The 19,867-nt window shown below is 45.0% G+C and overlaps 1 long non-coding RNA gene across 2 annotated transcripts; it reads right to left on the bottom strand.

Annotated features, from left to right (window-relative positions):
- Positions 1–2,725: 2,725 nt before the first annotated feature.
- LOC141917742 (uncharacterized) lies at positions 2,726–10,397 on the bottom strand. 2 transcript variants are annotated; one of them, XR_012621426.1, is made up of 3 exons: positions 10,321–10,397; positions 4,867–5,047; positions 2,726–3,150 (listed from the first exon to the last, which is right to left on the bottom strand). It is a non-coding gene; the product is annotated as an uncharacterized LOC141917742 (long non-coding RNA). The 2 variants fall into 2 exon arrangements; XR_012621425.1 differs by lacking the exon at positions 10,321–10,397 and having other exon boundaries at positions 4,867–5,260.
- Between the last annotated feature and the right edge of the window lie 9,470 nt (positions 10,398–19,867).

Below are 19,867 nucleotides of genomic sequence, written 5' to 3'. Positions count from 1 at the left end.
GTAGCAGTTATAGAGGAAATGGCTCAGGTTATACCTGCATACTGATTCTTGGATGGTGGCCAGTGCCCTCTGGGGCTGGCTCACACAGTGGAAACAGGAATTGGCAGAGATTGCAAAAGCCTATTTGAATGGTAACACACAGAAAAACATCATACAGGATTTGGAAAAACTCAATGTACAAGTATGGCACATCAGTGCCCATATCCCAAAGGGAAGGGCCACTGAAGAACAAACCAACAACCATCAAGCAGATCAAGCTGCTCAGTTTGCCACAATCAACAAAAACCTGTACTGGGAACATAGAGGGGAACCTGTAAGGAGCATGCGTGCTAATTTACATAGCAAGCGAGGCTAATTTCAATATATCTAACCAATAGCAGATGGAATGGTAATTACCAATGAGTGTAAATTTAGATAGGTTTTTACTAATCATGTAACAAGATAAATAGGCTGTAGTTCCTTTGTGTAGCATGCTAGCTTTGTGGAATTACCCCCTAGCACCCATCTTTGCTCAACTATGGAATAAAACTGATATCTCGGCTGTGTGTGTGAGATTGGCTTTTTGCACACCAGGTAACAAACCCTGTTTGAGGGATAACATATCCACAGTTGGTGCCTCAATGTCTGTCCAGTCCATTGTCACCAGGGTGCTGGTGCAAAACATCGGTGCATTCCATACAGATTTTGGCCAGATGGACCGCATGCACTGGATGTCATCCAGATCTTTGGAGACCTGGCTATTGTCCCGGTTGCTATAAATCGCTTCCACCACTGCTAATTACCTCAGATACTGGATACCTCCCTCAATGGTGGTCCAGTTGCCTCAGAAGTTTTGCAGAATCTTCTTTGAGGGGATACCTTGCCTTCACGCTCGACTAGAGCCTCCCTTTGTTGATTCCATGCTTCTGATACAGGGAAATGATCACCTGCTTTGCAACTTATGTACTTATAGCAACTTATAGGAACTTATAATGACTTCTGAATATTGCTTAATAATCCTGCTTGCCCAGACTGCTCTGTGGAAACTTACCAAGGACTACTGTGTTCAGCAAAAATAAGAAACCTGTCCTTGGAAAGCAGATGTGTTCTAACAAGGTGAGTCTTTGTAGAGTATAGATAGCCATATATGGACAGTAGAAACTAGTATGCTAGTGCTCTTAGATAAGATAGAGGAAGTAAACTGGCTGGAACCACTCTTGTTGTTCAAGAAATTGGCCAAGAGAATCTGCGCATGCTCCAAGGAAAAGTACAAGGTGAGGAGGACTGTGAGCCTTCCTCCAAAAGACCCCTGAAGACGACCACCAGAAGACAATGCGCAGGTGCAAAGAGAACATAAACTGCTGACACCAGCCTTTTGAACTAACCCAGCCTCACTCATGCATATGGATATTTGTATTCTGTAATCCAATGAATATGTATATCCACACTCTATAAGTTTTTGGTAAAATGTGCTGTTGGTGTGCAAGCTTTGTGGAGAAATCCCCTTGCACCCCGGTGCCGGAGTAAACATACCTGCTTTATAACTCTTGAGTTGTAGAGTTTGCTTCCGCACATCAATTTGGCACCCCAGATGGGACCCTCTCTGTCCGGCTGCAGGACCGGCTGAGAGGGGGACGTTCTAGGTGCGCCCCGAGGTTTCTTTCTCGGAGAACATCCCTCGCTCTCCCGATCTCGGCAGGGGCAGACAAGGACCATCCATTGGCGGATCAGGTATGTTGGAGAGGGGGGGGAACCTGTAAGTTGTGAGGAGACGTCCTACGCGAGGTAAAGAGCCTTTGTGCTCGCTCCTGGGGTTGGAGTTCGAGTTCCCAAAAGGTAGTGGGGCCCATGGGTGGCAGGGTGGTTTTGACACTCTGACCACATTGGAATTCTAGGTCGGACTTGGGTACTCCTAGTATGGGAGCACGGGAGTGGTGTGGCATTGCCATTATTATCATCAAATGTAAAATCTGGTACCCTGTATTATAATCTAATCGATATCAATCAGACATGGATCTGTGGTGAACGATAAATGGCAAATGGCTCACGGTTTACGATTCATGCTGGAAAACGCAACTTTGGCAATTGTTATAATTGGTGTTTTGATGTTTGTAGTATTTGTCATTTTATGCTGTGTGAGTAATAAGTGTAAGGGGCCCCTTTGTGTGGTTGTGTAATCGTTTTGTGTGTGTGAGGGAAGCAGTCGGAGATGAACGAAGCATATGGCAGACTCTGTACCAGTGGGGGGGTAGTGCAGGATGAGTTAACATTCCTTAATACAGAGCGCCCTAGTGTCCGCCCGCTGGGTCATCGGTGTTGCCTGTTCGTGCTAAGTGTTTTAAGTGTCATAGGTAAAACATCTCCTTCAACGGGAGGCAGTAATTCTGTGTTAATTGTTGTCTTGAATTTAGGTGCGTACGTTGTGGCGAGGGTGCACATTTGCACCATTTGCTCTGGGTGAGATATTATTGTTGTCAGCTTAATCGGGTGGTGTTTTTAGGGTAAAGTAGACGAGATGGGAAGCAAAGTGGAAGAATAGTGAAAAGGAGTCCCCCAGGCTGTATTTTAACACACTGGAAGAAGATTGGGAGACCTCCAGGTGGGAGTGTGAATAAAAAGACCCTGATAAAATATTGTAATCAGTGGTGACCCCTATATAAACTGGATGATGGGGAGAAATGGCTCCTTAACGGGACCCTGAATGCTGACGCGGAAGTCCCGGACACAACTTATACAACCAATGTGATCAAGTTGATGCCACTTTATTAACGGCTACACAGCAATTTATACTCTATCACAAGCTTCACGCGCCGCTATCTTATTGCTAATAGGCTAAAGCTACTTGTTCACGCACCCTTTTGCCCCCTATGATTGGTCCCGGTGTGGTGTCCACGCGCTGCTCTCCCACTAGGTAGGCATCCTGTTTTCGACAGTCCAACTTCTTCATCTTTTGGCCAGGAATGTAGTTTCTAAATATATCTCGGCCTTGCATATGTCCTTGAACACAGCTGCAGCTTGTTGTTACAGTGAGGCCCCTCAGTCTGTATTGCTCATGATATGTCCGTTGTTTTCCAGCCATTCCACAAATCCCCCTTTTTGTTTTTGAGCGATCCAGACTTCTCCTTTCTTAAACATTTGTTCAATTAAGCCATTCAACATCCGTTGCAAACACTGAAACAGACAGGGAAGAAGCAACATCAAAATCAATAAAACTATTAGCACTATCAATACTCCTTTGGCCAACGTCTGCAAACAGCCCCCCATCCCGAGTCTAGTGAGCCAATCGGAAAAGGGGTCATGTCCTTCAGTAATATGTTTCATATTCTCACGCAGTTTTGCTAATTGCTGGTGTATGCTCTGCGAATGTCAGACAAATTAAAGCAACACATCCCTTCGAAGTCTTCACATCCGTGTCCGTGTGCTAATAATAAAAAATCTATAGCAGCTCGATTTTGTAAAGTAGCATGTCTAACACTATCAACATCAGTGAGTAACGCGCTTATCATTTGCGAAGTCAAATTAGATTGTTTTTCACCCCAACAAGCTAATCTATGTATATTTTTTGCATTTATGGCAGCCATTCCTCCCGGGAGGAAAAAGGATGTGACTATAATTGTGGCTAACGATGGCAGCTGTACTTCATCGTTGCATGTTTCATCAAAGTTTCAAATAGATCTGCCTGATCTTCGCCCCTGACTCTGACTGGGATTTAGCAATTCTCTCATGTGGGGAGCAAACAATGTTAGTCACCCAAGGTAGCAAGGGCCACTGATAGGTCGTATAGGAATACCAGGCCATGCTCTATCCCCACAAATCAGAAACACTCCGGGTGGAAGTTTAAAACCCCCTCTGGTTTTTACGGATAACCCTCCTGTTTTCAAATCATTCCAAGAAGAATGCCCTGTTACATTTTGGTAACCTACAAACAAATCTTGGCGTCCATTCTGAGCTAACCAAATATGCCATGGGTCTCCAAACCAAACCACTCCTGTGCCATTCACTGGCTGCAGCTGGGGAACCACATTATCACAGTTCTGCATCCTGGTAATATCAACATACTCAACAGGTGTAACACTGGCCAACAAATCCAATTCTTGCAAGGGTAAAGAAGTTAACTGATTTAGATTCTCAATGACTGTCTTTTGCCAAGCTGCGTTACGCATGGAAGGCCAATTTGAAATGAAACAACTATCATCATTTTGACTGCTAATCAGGTTCACTCTCTGTTGTTTCCAATATCCATCAAAATCAGTTTCATTCTCCTGCAACGGAATGCCAATTAAACAGGTTCGAAAAGGATCATCTGCTTGTTGCAGACTCAAACAGAAATCCTTTATCCCAGATGTGTTTGCCCAGGTTACCCAAATGTTTGCTCTGGGTATGATGTCGAAAATGCCTTCACTACCTAATATGAAACAAGTCAAAATAAACGTGACCCACGATATCCACGTTTGATGTGTTGTCATCATTTCACCTCCCTTTTTCAGTTGTCCTGGTACACCTGCCAGCTTCGAGGACCGTTTTTCCCAACACCACAACCCTTATCTACTATCTTGCTATTCTAATTAACACACTGCAAAGCTAAGCATCTACAAAACTCAGAGCTAATTTCTGCTAAAACCCTTTGTCCAAGGTTTTCAATTAAGCCTAAAGCTTTAAAAAACTACTGCTGCTTTCTAAAAACTTAAGCCTGCCTTTCTGTATTAATAGCAGATTACTGATATGTTGGCTCGTCTACAAAGTCAGACAAACAACTTGCTTCAGTATAAAATTAATTAAAACCCAGGGTCGGCAATTCAAACCAAGCCCTCTACAAGCTGTCGTGTCCCTCTGTCTGATCTGTGATAAGTGGCTGTATTCGAACAGCTGCGCAAAACGACTGCAAACCTGGTAAAAGACAAAAGGCTTCTCTGTTTGCTGGATGTAGTGCTGTTAGCAACAGGGTCAGAACCATGTTCAGTCGATGTTGGTGTCTCTGAAGTGCCTCAAAACACAGGGTTATTATCGTCCTTCTTTGCGATCCATGGCTTCATCCAGTTTGCAGGGACCTATGTAGATGAATTGTTACCTGTAAAGACACAAGCATAAACCCCTGCCTAGGACCTGTGAGTGAGCCTAGTGCTCTGCGTTGTTCTTCCTGACTTCCCCTTTCCAGGGCCGCACCCATCGACTCGGTACCCATCTGACGCCAGTATCTGTAACAACACAAGCATATCCCCGACCGGTCATTCTTAGTTCTGCAGGTCCTTTCCATTCTCCTGTAAGTACATCTCTGTATTGAACAAAAACATTATTGTCACATTGGTTTATACCAGATTTCAAACCCAGACTATGTATTATTACTGGTGGTTCATCTCTATCACCTGTGAACCGTAAATAATTTAGCACATACACCGCTTTTGCAAGTCACTCTGCAGCAGCCAAGACCTCTCCCCCTTTTTGTTTTTGCAAAAGCGCTTTTAAAGTTTTGATGTGCTCTCTCCACGATGGCTTGTCCCGTGGGGGAATGCGGTATTCCTGTGATGTGACGTATACCCCAGAGTTGACAAAAATGAGTAAATTTCCGAGAAGTGTAGGCCGGACTACTGTCAGTTTTGATCTGTGCAGGCACACCCAGTGCCATAATTGCAGCATGCATATGTTTAATGACGTGCCGTGCTGTTTCCCCTGTTTGTGCTGTTGCCCAGAGTGCTAGAGAAAAGGTATCAATAGAGACATGCACATATTTAAGCCTGCCAAATTCTGGGATATGAGTGACACCCATTTGCCAAAGTTGTAGAGGTTGGAGTCCTCGGGGATTCACTCCCAAACCGAGGCCGACTCCTACCTTCTGGCAGTCGGGACAGGATTGCACAATTCCTCTAGCATCAGCCACAGGAATGTGAAATTGTCTGGCTAAATTTTTGCCGACTGGTGAAAAAACTCGTGTGACAGCCTGGCCTGTTCAAAGGTGTTAACGGCAGGGCCCGTCCAGGCTGGAGCGACAAGCTGATCGGCTCGAGTGTTTCCCAACACAAGGCCTCCACATTGCTGATGACTGCGGATGTGCATAATAAAATATTCATTCTGACAGTGGTTCAACAGCGTCAGCAATTGTAACAACAAAGTATGTAATACAGGATTTCGCACAGGTTTCACCATGCTGTTTTCCAGACGTTGTACTGTACCCACAACATACAATGAGTCTGATACTATATTGAGAGGTTCTTGAGACCAGCGTTGAAATGTCCAAATAACAGCTCGAAGTTCTAAAGTCTGTAAGGAGTCACCAGGCACTCCAGGGAGTATTTGATGTTTCCAGGTGTCCCCTTCCTTCCAGGTGACTGCAGCCCTTCGAGATTTCCATCCAGCATCAGTGAAGACAGTTATCCCTTCTACTGGAACCTCTGATCACAAGGGTAAATGTACAAACCGCTGACAGCATAATAATGACAAAAGCTTATCCGATGGATAACTATTGGTGATAGTACCTAAGAAATCAGCAATTGCTATTTGAAAGACAGTTGAAGTGGTTAGTAACCAATTTAAATAGAACTGAGATACAGATATATAGATGACTTCTGGTTCGATGCCTGAGATGTCTAAAATTTGCTGCCTCCCTTTTATGATAAGCTGTGAAAATAATTCAGGACGTGTAACAACTGTGTTTCTGGGCTGGAAAGGGAGAAAAATCCATTCTAAAATTCATAAATTTGGTTTTGTTTCACTCAACTGAATAATAAGCCCTAATGGGTGTTCACGTTCACCCCCAGAGTTAACTAACATAAAGGAAAGAGCTTTATCATCCAGTTGTCTGTGAGTATAAGCTGTCATGATTTTATTGGTCATTACTTGTAAGGCTTGCTGTTGATCCTCATCCAGTTGATGGCGCTCCTGAGCTAGTACAGATGTGCCCAGGAGTGGCATCAAAGGTTTCAGATCATCGTTCGTAATTCCACAGATATTACGAACCCACTGGATATCCCCAATTAATCTCTGCACATCAGACAATGTTTCTATTTTTGTGTTGATTTTTACCTTTTGAGGACGAATCATTGCATCTGTAATAATCCAGCCCAGATACAGCCATGGTCCCTGCTTCTGAATTTTCTCTGGTGTTATCTCTAATCCCCTCTCCCTGAGACTGCATGTTAGCTGACCCAATATTGTCTCATAGTCCAGTTGTTTTCCAGCCACTAAGATATCATCCATGTAATGATAAATGAGTAAATGAGGATACTGTTTTCGGATGGGTTCCAGAGCCCACGTGACAAAAGACTGACAAATCGTGGGTGAATTTTTCATCCCTTGTGGTAGCACCACCCAGTGATACCTCTTTGCTGGTTCGGCCTTATTTATCGATGGCACTGTAAAGGCAAACTTTTCAGCATCCTCTGGATGTAAGGTGATTGTAAAGAAGCAGTCTTTTAAATCGATAACCACCAGATCCCAGCCTTCCGGCAACATTACCGGGGAAGGTAAACTGGGTTGTAAGGTGCCCATGTCACACATAACGGCATTAATTGCTCTCAAATCATGTAACAGACGCTATTTCCCAGATTTTTTCTGAATTGTAAAAATCGGAGTGTTCCATGGGCTAGTTGAAGGCAGGATATGTCCGGCATCTAGCTGTTCCTGTACCAAATCATTAATAATTTGCAGCCGGTCCAGTTTCAGCGGCCACTGGTCGATCCATATGGGATCATCAGTTTTCCAGGTTAATTTTAGGATTGGCTGCTTTACTGTGGCTGTGCCTAAAAAGGCGAAGTAATCAATCGAGCTCCCATTTGACTGAGCAGATCTCTGCCCACCAGTGCCACAGGTGAGTGCATCACATAGGGACGTGTGGTTACTACCTTGCCATCCGGAAACATAAATGCTATTGTGTCTCTGCTGATGGATGTGACTTGAGTTCCTTCAACCCCTAGAACTCCTGTATTAGCTGGCACTAAAGGCCACTGTCTAGGCCACTGATAAAGGGGTACGAGCGTGACGTCTGCTCCAGTATCAATGAGCATTCATAATTTACTCGTCTGTCCATTAGGGTGTCTCATCTCCATCTGCTCCTCTGGCTTCCCCCGACTAATGTCCATGGCTAACAAAACATCTGGTTGTCCGGTGGACCCAAAGACTTTTTCCCCCCTTCTCCTTTGTTCTACATTGGGCACTTTTGATTCAAATGGGATTAGCTGAGCAATTTTCGATCCCTCCATGATAGTCAAGGGGGGACTAAGTGTGTATACCATGATTTTAATTGTTCCCTCAAAGTCAGCATCAAAAAGTCCTGGGATGACAAAAATACCTCTTGCAGATGCTGAAGAACGTCCAATTAATAAGGCACTTAAACCATGTCCCAGAGGCCCCACCACATTAGAATCAACCAGATGTATTGTAGTATCTGTAAGAGTAACAGCTACTGCTGTTGCCAAGTCCACTCCTGCGCTTCCTGAGGTGGCAGCGGAGCAGTGGTCCAAGCACCCTGGACTTGTGTTGTCGCGCGAGGGCGGGGTGCGCTCTGCATCCTGTTTCTCTTCTTTTGACACACACGAGCATTATGGCTATCTGTTTGACAGTGCTCACACCATGTTCGTCGACATTCTGCTTTAAAATGGACCAGTTTTCCACAAATAAAACACTTCTTATCTCGCTTCCCTTTATTATGCTTTCCTCGCGCTGCAGCTCCTACCGCAGCAGCCATAGAGGCAGCTTTCTCCTGGTCAAGCATTCGCTCTGCTGCCTCCAGCAGCTGACCTGCGGTAGATTCTCGCGGTAGGAGGCTTAAGGGTTTCTTAGTTTTCTCATTAGCATTATCATAAGCAAGCATATCAAGAAATTTAACTTTCATTTCATCACTCAAATCAGGATTACCATTAATAGCGGCATGTAATCTGTCTATAAATTTTGGATAGGGCTCCGTGGGCCCCTGTGTTATTCCTGTAAATGCTGGCGCCGCTTTCTCATCGTGTACAGCTAAAACTGGTTTTAGGGCTAATTCTTGGGTTAAGCATTACACTTCTGGTTGAAACCCTGCTTGCCAATGTGGGTTGGCAAAAGGGCCTGCGCCCATCAGCATCTGAGCTTGCACCCCATATAGAGGATCCCCTTGCTGACGGGGTGTGGCTGCCGCAGCCTCGCAGGCCACTTGCCAACGTTGGAAAAATTGCAATTGTTGGGAAGCTGTTACTAAGGTTTGTATAATCATGCGCACGTCATACGGAGTTAATAAATGTGCTGTAAGAATCTGCTGAATTACTGAATTAGTATATGGTGATTTTAACCCATATTGTGTTACTGCTAATTTTGCCTCCTTAATCATTTTCCAGTCTCAGGCCTCCCACTCTTTGCCTTGTGGGGTTACTGTTACCGGGAACGCCATTGGTCCCAGCTCGTTAAACTGCCCCTCAATTATCGCATCCCGAGTAACTCCCCGCCATCGATGTGCCGGATTACCATTACCACCCGCGCCTCCCAGTGCCCCCCTCCCTTTGAGCCGACGATGGCCGCGGCCCGATTGCCACTGTTCCCCCTGACCGCCCCCCCCAGTGTCGGGGAAAAAGGGGTTAATCGGAAGAGGGGGCGGCGGCGGTGCCGGAGGAATAGGCCGAGCCGCTTCCTTCATTCGGATTTCAAGTTGCTCTAGTTTTCTCGTTAGGTCTTGCAGGTGCTGATCTTGTAAACCATCACGAGATTGTTCCTGCACCGGTCGGGGTGTCGGGGGCGAGGACGGGGGCAGGGCTGGGTCGGCGCCTTCCTCTGGCGAGGCGGCGGCGGGGGGCGGCGGGGTCGGGCGGGGGGCGGCGGGAGCGGGGCGGGGCGGGGCGCTCCGGGGATTGGTCCTTTGAGCTTGAGGGGGGGGAGTCGAGCTGTAGTAAACCTGTTGACTTTTGCTCTTGCCTTCCCTGCCGCACGGGTGCTGCGCGTGCAGCGTCCCCGTCCCTCCTTTTAGGAGCCGCCTTGGGGAACAGGGATCCCGCGAACGTCCCAGCAGTGGCGGAATCCTGAGCGCCAGCGCGTTCGGCCTCTGCTGACCAGGCAGCGAAAGCGGAGGCGGGGGTCTGCCGTTCTGCTTTCAGTTCTGTCAGAGTGTCTAGGACCAATCTCCACACGGTGGAGAGTTTCCCACTGTCTTTAGAGCCTGAGCTAATGTCGTCCCACAGTGCCGCGCCGATCTTTTCCCAAGTAGCTGCTTCAAAGGCTGCGCTCACTGAGGGGATTAGTCCGTGCTGCCGAGCCCACAACAGCACCCTCCTCAGGTTCCCCTGATAAGATAATCCTCTCTCAGAGAGTATGTGTTGGAGGAGCTTAACCACTGCCGCTTCTTCTTTACCCAGCGCGGACCCCATCTCCTCCCCAGCCGCTCACCTGATCAGGGCGAGATTCCCACGATTGCGCGCGCGTCTTCCCAGGCGCCGGGGCAGCGCCTGCTACGGCTGATACTGTCCCCTCTGGGCCGTCTTCTCTTGCTCGGGCGAGCACCGACGGGAGGGTCCCGATTCCCCAGGGCTTGAGTCCCGCGTATCTTCGATGAGGCTCCCTCGGGTCCCTGGTCGGGCGCCAGTTGCCGACGCGGAAGCCTCGGACACAACTTAGACGATCAATGTGATCAAGTTGATGCCACTTTATTAACGGCTACACAGCAATTTATACACTATCGCAAAGCTTCACACGCCGCTATCTTATTGCTAATAGGCTAAAGCTACTTGTCCACGCACCCTTTTGCCCCCTATGATTGGTCCCGGTGTGGTGTCCACGCGCTGCTCTCCCACTAGGTAGGCATCCTGTTTTCAACAGTCCAACTTCTTTATCTCTTGGCCATGAATGTAGTTTCTCAATCTATCTCAGCCTTGCATATGTCCTTGAACACAGCTGCAGCCTGTTGTTACAGTGAGGCCCCTCAGTCTGTATTGCTCATGATATGTCTGTTGTTTTCCAGCCATTCCACACCTGAATTATAACACTCTGCTACAACTCATGCTGTTTTAAAGGAGGGAGGGGAAGTGAGATGTCTCCTATGCAGACATGTTTTTCACCCTCCAAAACCATCCTGAATATCAAATAGACTGTGGCCTGGCACCCCCACAAGATCCACTACTGCTGGCACTGGAAAAAAAAAAAAAAAAGAAGAAGAAAGGGAAAGGAAAGTTGAAAAGGTGTTGTTCATCATGCACTATAGGACAAAGGTGCACAAAACTGGGGAAAGAGAAAGGGGCCAAAATAAAGGATTTACCAGAGTACTATAAACCACCCGTAGGAAGCCGGAAGGAGGAGAGTGAAAGTTCAGAGTCAGGCACCCCGCCTCATAGCCCCATATCCTCTGCTGGCTCCTTTGAGAGAGGCTGTAGGGCCGGATGGGGGCCCTGTCAGAATAAAAGTCCTGTTCACTTCCTTTGATCTCAAAACTTGGAAAAGCGTAGCGAAGGGGTATCGAAGTGACTCTGTTGGGGTGACCAAGCATTTTCAGTTTCTAATTAAACAACATGATCTGGATTGGAGTGATATACAATTATTATTGGATCACATGACAGAAACTGAAAAACAATTGATATTGAAAACAGCCCAGGACCTGGCTACTGATCACCTCAAAAGTACAGGAGGAGATATTAAAAGATCACTTCCCCTTGCAGGACCCACATTGGGACCCCAACAGAGGAGCCCATATAAAATTGCTAAACGCATATAGAGATTGGATTGTAAGGGGCATGGAACGGGCTATACCAAAAGCAATTAATTGGTCAACCCTACACACCGTTCAGCAGGGACCCAAAGATACTCCATCAGAATTCCTGGATAAGCTGCGGGATACCACAAGGCAGCACACACCCTTAGAGCTGTGATCAGAGGTGGGAATATTTATAGGGCAATCAGCACGTGACATTTGAAAGAAGTTGCAGAAGCTGAAACCGCCAAAGAGTAGGAATTTGGAGACCTTGTTGGACAGAGCATAGAGAGTATATAGCAATAGGGAAGAGGAGGACCGGAGAAAAGAAAAATGGGCATTAGTAGCAGTACTACAGGAAAGTAGGAAATTCAAGAATGTGGGACCCAAGCGGCCTTTAGGAAGGGACCAGTGTGCATGGTGTAAGCAGAGGGGACGCTGGCAAAGTGAGTGTCCAGAGAGGCGGAGAGGAAAAGAGAGGGTACAAGCCCATGTCAAGGATGACTAACAGGGACCTGGGGAGTCTACCCTAGTGGATCCACTGGTGTCGCTGTAGAGATGGACAAAGCGACACACACACACACTCACATGGGTGAACAAGCGGCTAGTAGCTAGTTACTAAAAGTATGTATTTTTATATATTTCAGGTGCCAGAGTGTTACGATATAATTGGTCAAAAAGTTGTTTTTAACATTCTCATTGGATAACCTTAATCAGTTTCCTCCCTGCTTGCTTCATCCTGCTATGCAGTCAGCAGCTCCTTGAAAGTTATTTGCTTTAAGCATAGCTTCCTTATCTCAAGGGTACACCGGAATCTTCTCAAGGTCAAACTCTTCTTCAATCAGGTTATCGGCAGACCAGCTGCCTTCCCCGACACACTGGTTGCAATAAAGCTAGAGAAACAACAGCACCATATGGAAATTTTGGTTGATACTGGAGCAACATTTTCAGTTTTAAATGAAGCTCTGACACCTTTAGACGATGACTTTGTAACGGTAAGGGGAGCTACTGGCCAAAGTGAAAAAGCATATTTTCTGAAACCTCTAAAATTTAAATTAGGAAAACAATTAGAAGTACACAAATTTTTATACATGCCAAATTCGCCAAAACCTTTACTGGGGTGAGACTTGTTAGAACAATTAGAGGCAGAATTCAAATTTGAAAAAGAGAGAATAGAAATTAGAGTTGGAGATAAACAGTTGGTTAAAATTCTGAGCTTAGCCCTCATAAATACTCCAGTTAAAACGGAGATCCCTGAAGAGGTACGGGACCAAGTATATCCGATGGTATGGGCATGAGAAACACCGGGAAAGGCAAAAACCTCCTCCCCTATTATAATCAGACCTAGAGAGGGATCAAGGCCCATAAGAATTAAGCAATATCCCCTTAAAATAGAGGACAGAAAGGGAATCCAACTGATAATTGATGGGTTTATTAAATTTGGATTACTGAAGGAGTGTGAATCGGAGTATAACACTCCTATTTTACCAGTCAAAAAGCCAGGCAGTAATTATTGGATAGTACAGGATCTCAGGGCTATCAACAAAATTGTTGAAGATCTGCATCCTGTTGTAGCAAACCCATATACACTATTGACCAAATTAGTACCTGAATTAGCTTGGTTTACCGTGCTGGACCTAAAAGACGCCTTCTTTTGCTTGCCTTTGAGCTCCAAAAGTCAGTTATTGTTTGCATTTAAATGGGAAAACCCAGAATCTGGAAGGAAGATGCAATTAACATGGACTGTGCTACTCCAGGGGTTTAAGAATAGCCCCACTCTTTTTGGAAACCAACTAGCTAAAGATCTGGAGCAATGGGAGCGGCCGCATGGAATTGGGGAAGTCCTGATTTATTAATAGCCACAGACACTAAAGAAATGTGCATAACATGGACTATTAGTTTATTAAATTTTTTGGGGACTTAACAGTTATTGACTCTCTCCACAGAAAGCCCAGGTAGCTCAGCAGCAAGTAACTTACCTGGGATAAGAGGTCACGGCTGGTCAACGGACCCTAGGAACTGCAAGGAAGGAGGCCATCTGTCAGACCCCTCGGCCACAGACAGCTAAAGAGCTCCGTACATTCCTAGGAATAACCAGATGGTGTCGCCTGTGGATATATAACTATGGACTCATGGTAAAACCCCTTTATGAACTATTAAAATCAAATCCAAAAACCCTCACTTGGAATGGGGAGGCGGACAGAGCATTCCATCAGCTGAAAAGAAGCTGATGGATGCCCCTGCTTTGGGTTTACCTGACATCACTAAACCTTTCTGGCTGTTCTCCCATGAGAAACAGGAAATAGCCCTAGGGGTCCTAGCCCAAAATTTGGGACCAGATAGAAGGGCAGTGGCATACTTCTCTAAACAACTTGATGAAGTATGCAAGGGATGGCCTAGTTGCCTGAGGGCAGTAGCAGCAGTAGTTCTAAATATCCAGGAAGCACGAAAATTCACATTGGGCCAGAAAATCACAGTACTAGTATCCCACATGGTGTCTGCAGTACTCAACATGAAAGGAGGACACTGGCTTTCACCCCAAAGGTACCTGAAATACCAAGCCCTCCTAGTGGAACAGGATGATATAAAAATACAGGTTACTAATATTGTCAACCCAGCTTCTTTTCTTAGTGGAACCACAGGAGAGCCTGTGACACACAACTGCCTGGAAACGATTGAAGCAGTTTATTCCAGCCGGCCAGACCTCAAGGAGGAGCTATTAGAGGAAGCTGATGAATCCTGGTATACAGATGGGAGCAGTTTTGTCCAACAAGGTATCTTCAAGGCAGGATACGCGGTAACCACCAAAGATCAGGTAATAGAGTCTAAAGCCCTTCCTCCAATTGCCTCAGCACAAAAGGCAGAAATAATAGCTTTAACTCGGGCACTGGAAATGGCCAAGGGTATGAAAATTAATATATAGACGGACTCTAAATACGCTTTCGGAGTGGTCCATGCTCATGGGGCAGTGTGGAAAGAAAGAGGACTATCGTCTGCACAGGGAAAACATATAAAGCATGCCAAAGAAATCCTCAGACTCCTGGAAGCAGTGCAACTACCTGAAAAGGTGGCTATAATGCATTGTAAGGCTCACCAAAGAGGAAGTTCCACCCATGAACTTGGCAACGGTATGGCAGATCATGAGGTCAAAAGAGTGGCCGAGGAAGGTGAAGGAGAAATGCAGTCTTTGGTCCCAGATGGTAAAATACAAATTGATTGTAAGCCTCAATATTCTAAAGAGGATCAAAAACTTATTGAAGATCTGGGTAGAAAAAAAAGAAGAGGACAGGTGGGCAAAGACCCCTCAACTTAAAATAATAGTACCGTTTGCATTATTATGGGCTGTAGTTATGGCAGAACATAGAAAATCCCATTGGGGTGTAGAGGCCTTATATAAGTATTTAAATCAATGTATAGTTGCCCAAATACTGTATACTACCATCAAGCAGGTTACACAGCAATGTGAAATCTGTTTACAAAATAATCCTAAAACAGGACTGAAGACCAAATCCGGACAAATAGGGAAAGGAAATTACCCAGGGCAACAATGGCAGATTGATTTTTCTGAACTCCCAAGAAAAGGGGGGTTTCGGTACCTTTTGGTCCTGACAGATACCTTTTCCGGGTGGCCAGAAGAATTCCCTTGCTGAACTAATAAAGCCAGAGAAGTAACTAAGGTATTGTTACAAGAAATAATACCAAGGTTTAGGATTCCAGCAACCATGTCATCAGATCGGGGATCACATTTTGTGGCAAAAATTGTCCAGCAGGTTAGTAAACTTTTAGGAATAGATTGGCAATTACATACCCCGTATAATCCACAAGCAAGTGGTCAAGTAGAAAAATGAATCATTTATTAAATTACAAATAGCAAAGCTAGACCAGGAAGCTGGATTGTCTTGGCCCCAGTCATTACCCTTAGCACTTCTGAGGATCAGAACTAAACCCAGAACTAAGGAGGGATTAAGTCCTTTTGAAATAGTATATGGGAGACCATATATGATACAGGCAGGAACATCAACCCAGGTTGGAGATGAAATACTAACAGATTATGTTATAAGTCTATAAAAGCTGTTGCGAGAAATAGAGAAATTGGTCCTGGGGACCAGGGCTCAAGGTTTGAACGGGCCTTTACACAATATTAAACCTGGTGATTATGTATATATCAGATCTTTTTCAGATTATTGTTTCAAGTGTTGTTAGCATCCCATACGGCAATCAAGATTAAAGAACGATCATTGTGGATATGTCACACTCAAGTTAAAGAAGCCCCGAAACATCAACAGGAATCAAAATCGACTGGACCCCTGAGACTCCAAATCCAACAAAAGGATGAACATTAATTATCACCATGACTGGACTATGGGAGGTAATCGTAAGTACATGGGATTCCAACACACATTATGTGTTAACACAGAATATCTCCCTGATTCTAGGTAAGATCAATTGTTAGATATGTACTCAAATACCTGCTTTGATATAGCAAAAGAATTTGCTTAGGAAAAAGAAAAGGGGGGAATTGATACAGGGAAATGATTGCCTGACTTGCAACTTATGTACTTATAGCAACTTATAGGAACTTATAATGACTTCTGAATATTGCTTAATAATCCTGCTTGCCCAGACTGCTCTGTGGAAACTTACCAAGGACTACTGTGTTCAGCAAAAATAAGAAACCTGTCCTTGGAAAGCAGATGTGTTCTAACAAGGTGAGTCTTTGTAGAGTATAGATAGCCATATATGGACAGTAGAAACTAGTATGCTAGTGCTCTTAGATAAGATAGAGGAAGTAAACTGGCTGGAACCACTCTTGTTGTTCAAGAAATTGGCCAAGAGAATCTGCACATGCTCTGAGGAAAAGTACAAGGTGAGGAGGACTGTGAGCCTTCCTCCAAAAGACCCTCGAAGACGCCCCCCAGGAGGCAATGCGCAGGTGCAAAGAGAACATAAACTGCTGACACCAGCCTCTAGAACTAACCCAGCCTCACTCATGCATATGTATGTTTGTGTTATGTAATCCAATGAATATGTATATCCACACTCTATAAGTTTCTGGTAAAAGGTGCTGTGGGTGTGCAAGCTTTGTGGAGAAATCCCCTTGCACCCCGGTGCCAGAATAAACATACCTGCTTTCTAACTCTCTCTGAGTTGTAGAGTCTATTTCCGTGCATCACTTCCTAGCAAGGGATCCCAGCTGTTGGGCTTCCTTACCCTCTAGTTCCATGGGTGGGACCATTGTCCCCACTATCCCAGCACTGGAGTAACCAGGTGATAATTTGCTCACCTGGATGATGGCTGTAATCTTTCCACATATTTTGCAGCTCACTCGGGGGTAGGGATCAGGTGATTTCTGCCTTGTTTATGATGTCTGCCTCTTCCCTCTCTTCTCCTTGTGGCTGTCCTGCTGCAGAACAGGCCGCCTCCTCTGGTTCTTCCTCCTGTTCCCTCTCAGGAGGAGCTTCTTCCTCCCTTACTAAGCAAGTTGACTTCTGATTCCACTGTTTCTTCTTGACTACAGGAGCAACTGTTATAGTCAAGGATTTGGTCTCTGGCTTAGCCACAATGTCTGTTTGTATATCCTCAGATCCAGACACCCTCTCACTCCTTTGTGGGTGCTGGACAGGCTCGGTAGGCATCAGTCAGGCCCCAGCACAGTGCTAGAAGTTGTTGCATCTCTTTGCTATAGGCAAGGCATCCTTCATGCAAGCGTTCTGTCACTTCAACAGGATTCCAAGCCTGTTCAGGTGTGAAATCCCAAACAATTGGAGGCGAAAATTGCTCTCTTAAGTACCTGCCCAAATTCTCCCACCCACGCACCTTGCCTCCCATAACTCAACTGCTTCAGGGCACATCCCCGCGTGGTACTCCCAAGCAGTTGGTTAAGCTTAGGAAAAGCCAAAATCAGATTTATGACGCACACCAATATGAGCATTCTTGGATGTTCAAGAAACTGAAGGCCTATTGTAACAAGGCAGAAAACCTCCACCCGGGAGAAGGGGAAGGTGCTATTCTTCATTTCTGCCACAAAGAGGCTCAGAGAGGAGGAGGAAGGTGTAATTGTTAATTGTCTCCACGAGATGGTTCCCGGAGGACTGGGACAGCAACAATGCATGGGCTAAATACCAGATTAGGCTCAAGGCCAGTGCTTTTATCATAGCTCTCCCAGGCAAAGCAAAACAAAGTGATAAACAGCACAGCAAACAGGAAAAGCCAAAAGCAGCCATTAACAAGCCCTGGAGTTTGAGGTACAGCAAGAGAAGGAGCATGCCAGGGAGCAGGTGAGGGAACAAAGAAACCAGAGCAAACAAGTCAACATGGTGACCAGCAACAGCGAGTAACAGCCTGCCAAGTAGCAGCTAAGCAGGTATAACAGCTTGATCATTCCCACTCAGCAGGATGGGGGAAAGAATCGAAGGGCAAAAGAGAAAAAATTGTGGGTCAGGATAAAGACAGTTTAATAAGTGAAGAGGAAAAAAAAAACAAGAAAGAAAAAGCAAGTGTTCCAAAAGCAATCACTTATCACCTCCCACGAGCAGACCGATGTCCAAGCAGTCTCCGAGCAACAGCTACCTTGGAAAAACTCTCTCCCCCACTCAGTTTTATTGTTGAGCACTGTTACCTGAAGTAAAGACTCTCGAAACCAGAGCTTAGTTTAGAGAGGAAATATTGCTTTATTCTGCACAGGGTGCCAGGTGGAAAGCATCCACAAATCAAGCACACCAAACAAAAGAATTTTAAAATATTTATACACTCCAAAATACATGATTATGTATTTATTATAATGAGTATTGGTTACTTACTTATCACCTCTATCCCTCATGGGTTAGTAACGTGCTGATTTGTGGAAACAGACTCCACAACTCGAAGAGAGTTAGAAAGCAGGTATGTTTACTCCGGCGCCAGGGTGCAAGGGGATTTCTCCACAAAGCTTGCACACCAACAGCACATTTTACCAAAAACTTATAGAGTGTGGATATACATATCCATTGGATTACATAACACAAACATACATATGCATGAGTGAGGCTGGGTTAGTTCTAGAGGCTGGTGTCAGCAGTTTATGTTCTCTTTGCACCTGCGCATTGCCTCCTGGGGGGCGTCTTCGGGGGGCTTTGGGAGGAAGGCTCATAGTCCTCCTCACCTTGTACTTTTCCTCAGAGCATGCGCAGATTCTCTTAGCCAATTTCTTGAACAACAACAGTGATTTCAGCTGGTTTACTCATTCTATCTTATCTAAAAGCACCAGTCTATTAATTTCTACCGCCCATATATGGCTATCTTATTCATTACCAAGACTAAACTAGTTAGAGCACATCTGCTTTCCAAGGACAAGAAACATTTTTGCCGAACATAGTAATTCTTGGTAAGTTTCCACAGAAAACTGCTTTGTTTTGATGAACACAGTAGCAGTAGCCCTTGGTAAGCTTCCACAGAACAGTCAGGGCAAGCAGGATTATTAAGCAATATTCAGAAATCATTATAAGTTGCTATAAGTACATAAGTTGCAAAGCAGGTGATCATTTCCTTGTATCAGTGCTCGCTCCAATTTAAAGTTACAGTGGGTTTTTAATTTTCTGAGCAAGCTCATAGGGTGAGGGTCTTTATTCAGGCAGGGGTCTTTGAAGCAGTGGGTGTGATTTTTACTATTATAATGAGGCTAGTTCTTCCAAAGGGCACTCTGATCTCTAATTAAACTAATTTACATTAAACAATTTTAACAAGCTTCCATGTTCCGGGATGTTTCTCTTCAAGGATGGTAACTCCTGATTAGAAGTTCCTTACTAATTATTGTTGACAGTGAGAAGAACAGACTGACCTAACTGATGCATCCAATTTGTCCTTGTGTTTGATGAGAAACATTTGTATGGACAGTAATACATACTATGTGGCCTTGGGTGCAATGAGAAACAGTTGTGCGGCCTACGATTCCCCAGTAAACAATACATTCTTTCCCATGGGTAGCAAGCACATAAAATTTAAGCAACTCTGAACAAGGCCTCTTGTTCAGGGTAACAACGTGACATCATATGGTATGGAATATCCCTTTGGTCAGTTTGGATCATCTGTCCTGGCTGTGTTCCCTGCCAAATGCTTGCCCACCCCCAGCATACTTGCCTATTAATGTCAGAGTCCAATATTCTCTGACCAGGTTCTTTTACATATTCCAGAAGAGGAGGTTTTAATGTTTAATAGCAAATTTACTTATTTTTAGGTATTTGACATTACATGGCATTTTGTTTACTTATTTGTAAG

This window comes from Strix aluco, chromosome W, assembly GCF_031877795.1.
Source record: "Strix aluco isolate bStrAlu1 chromosome W, bStrAlu1.hap1, whole genome shotgun sequence".
NCBI classification, from domain to species: Eukaryota; Metazoa; Chordata; class Aves; order Strigiformes; family Strigidae; genus Strix; species Strix aluco.
Note: the sequence above shows the minus strand (reverse complement) of the source record. Positions and strands in the feature narration are given on the sequence as shown.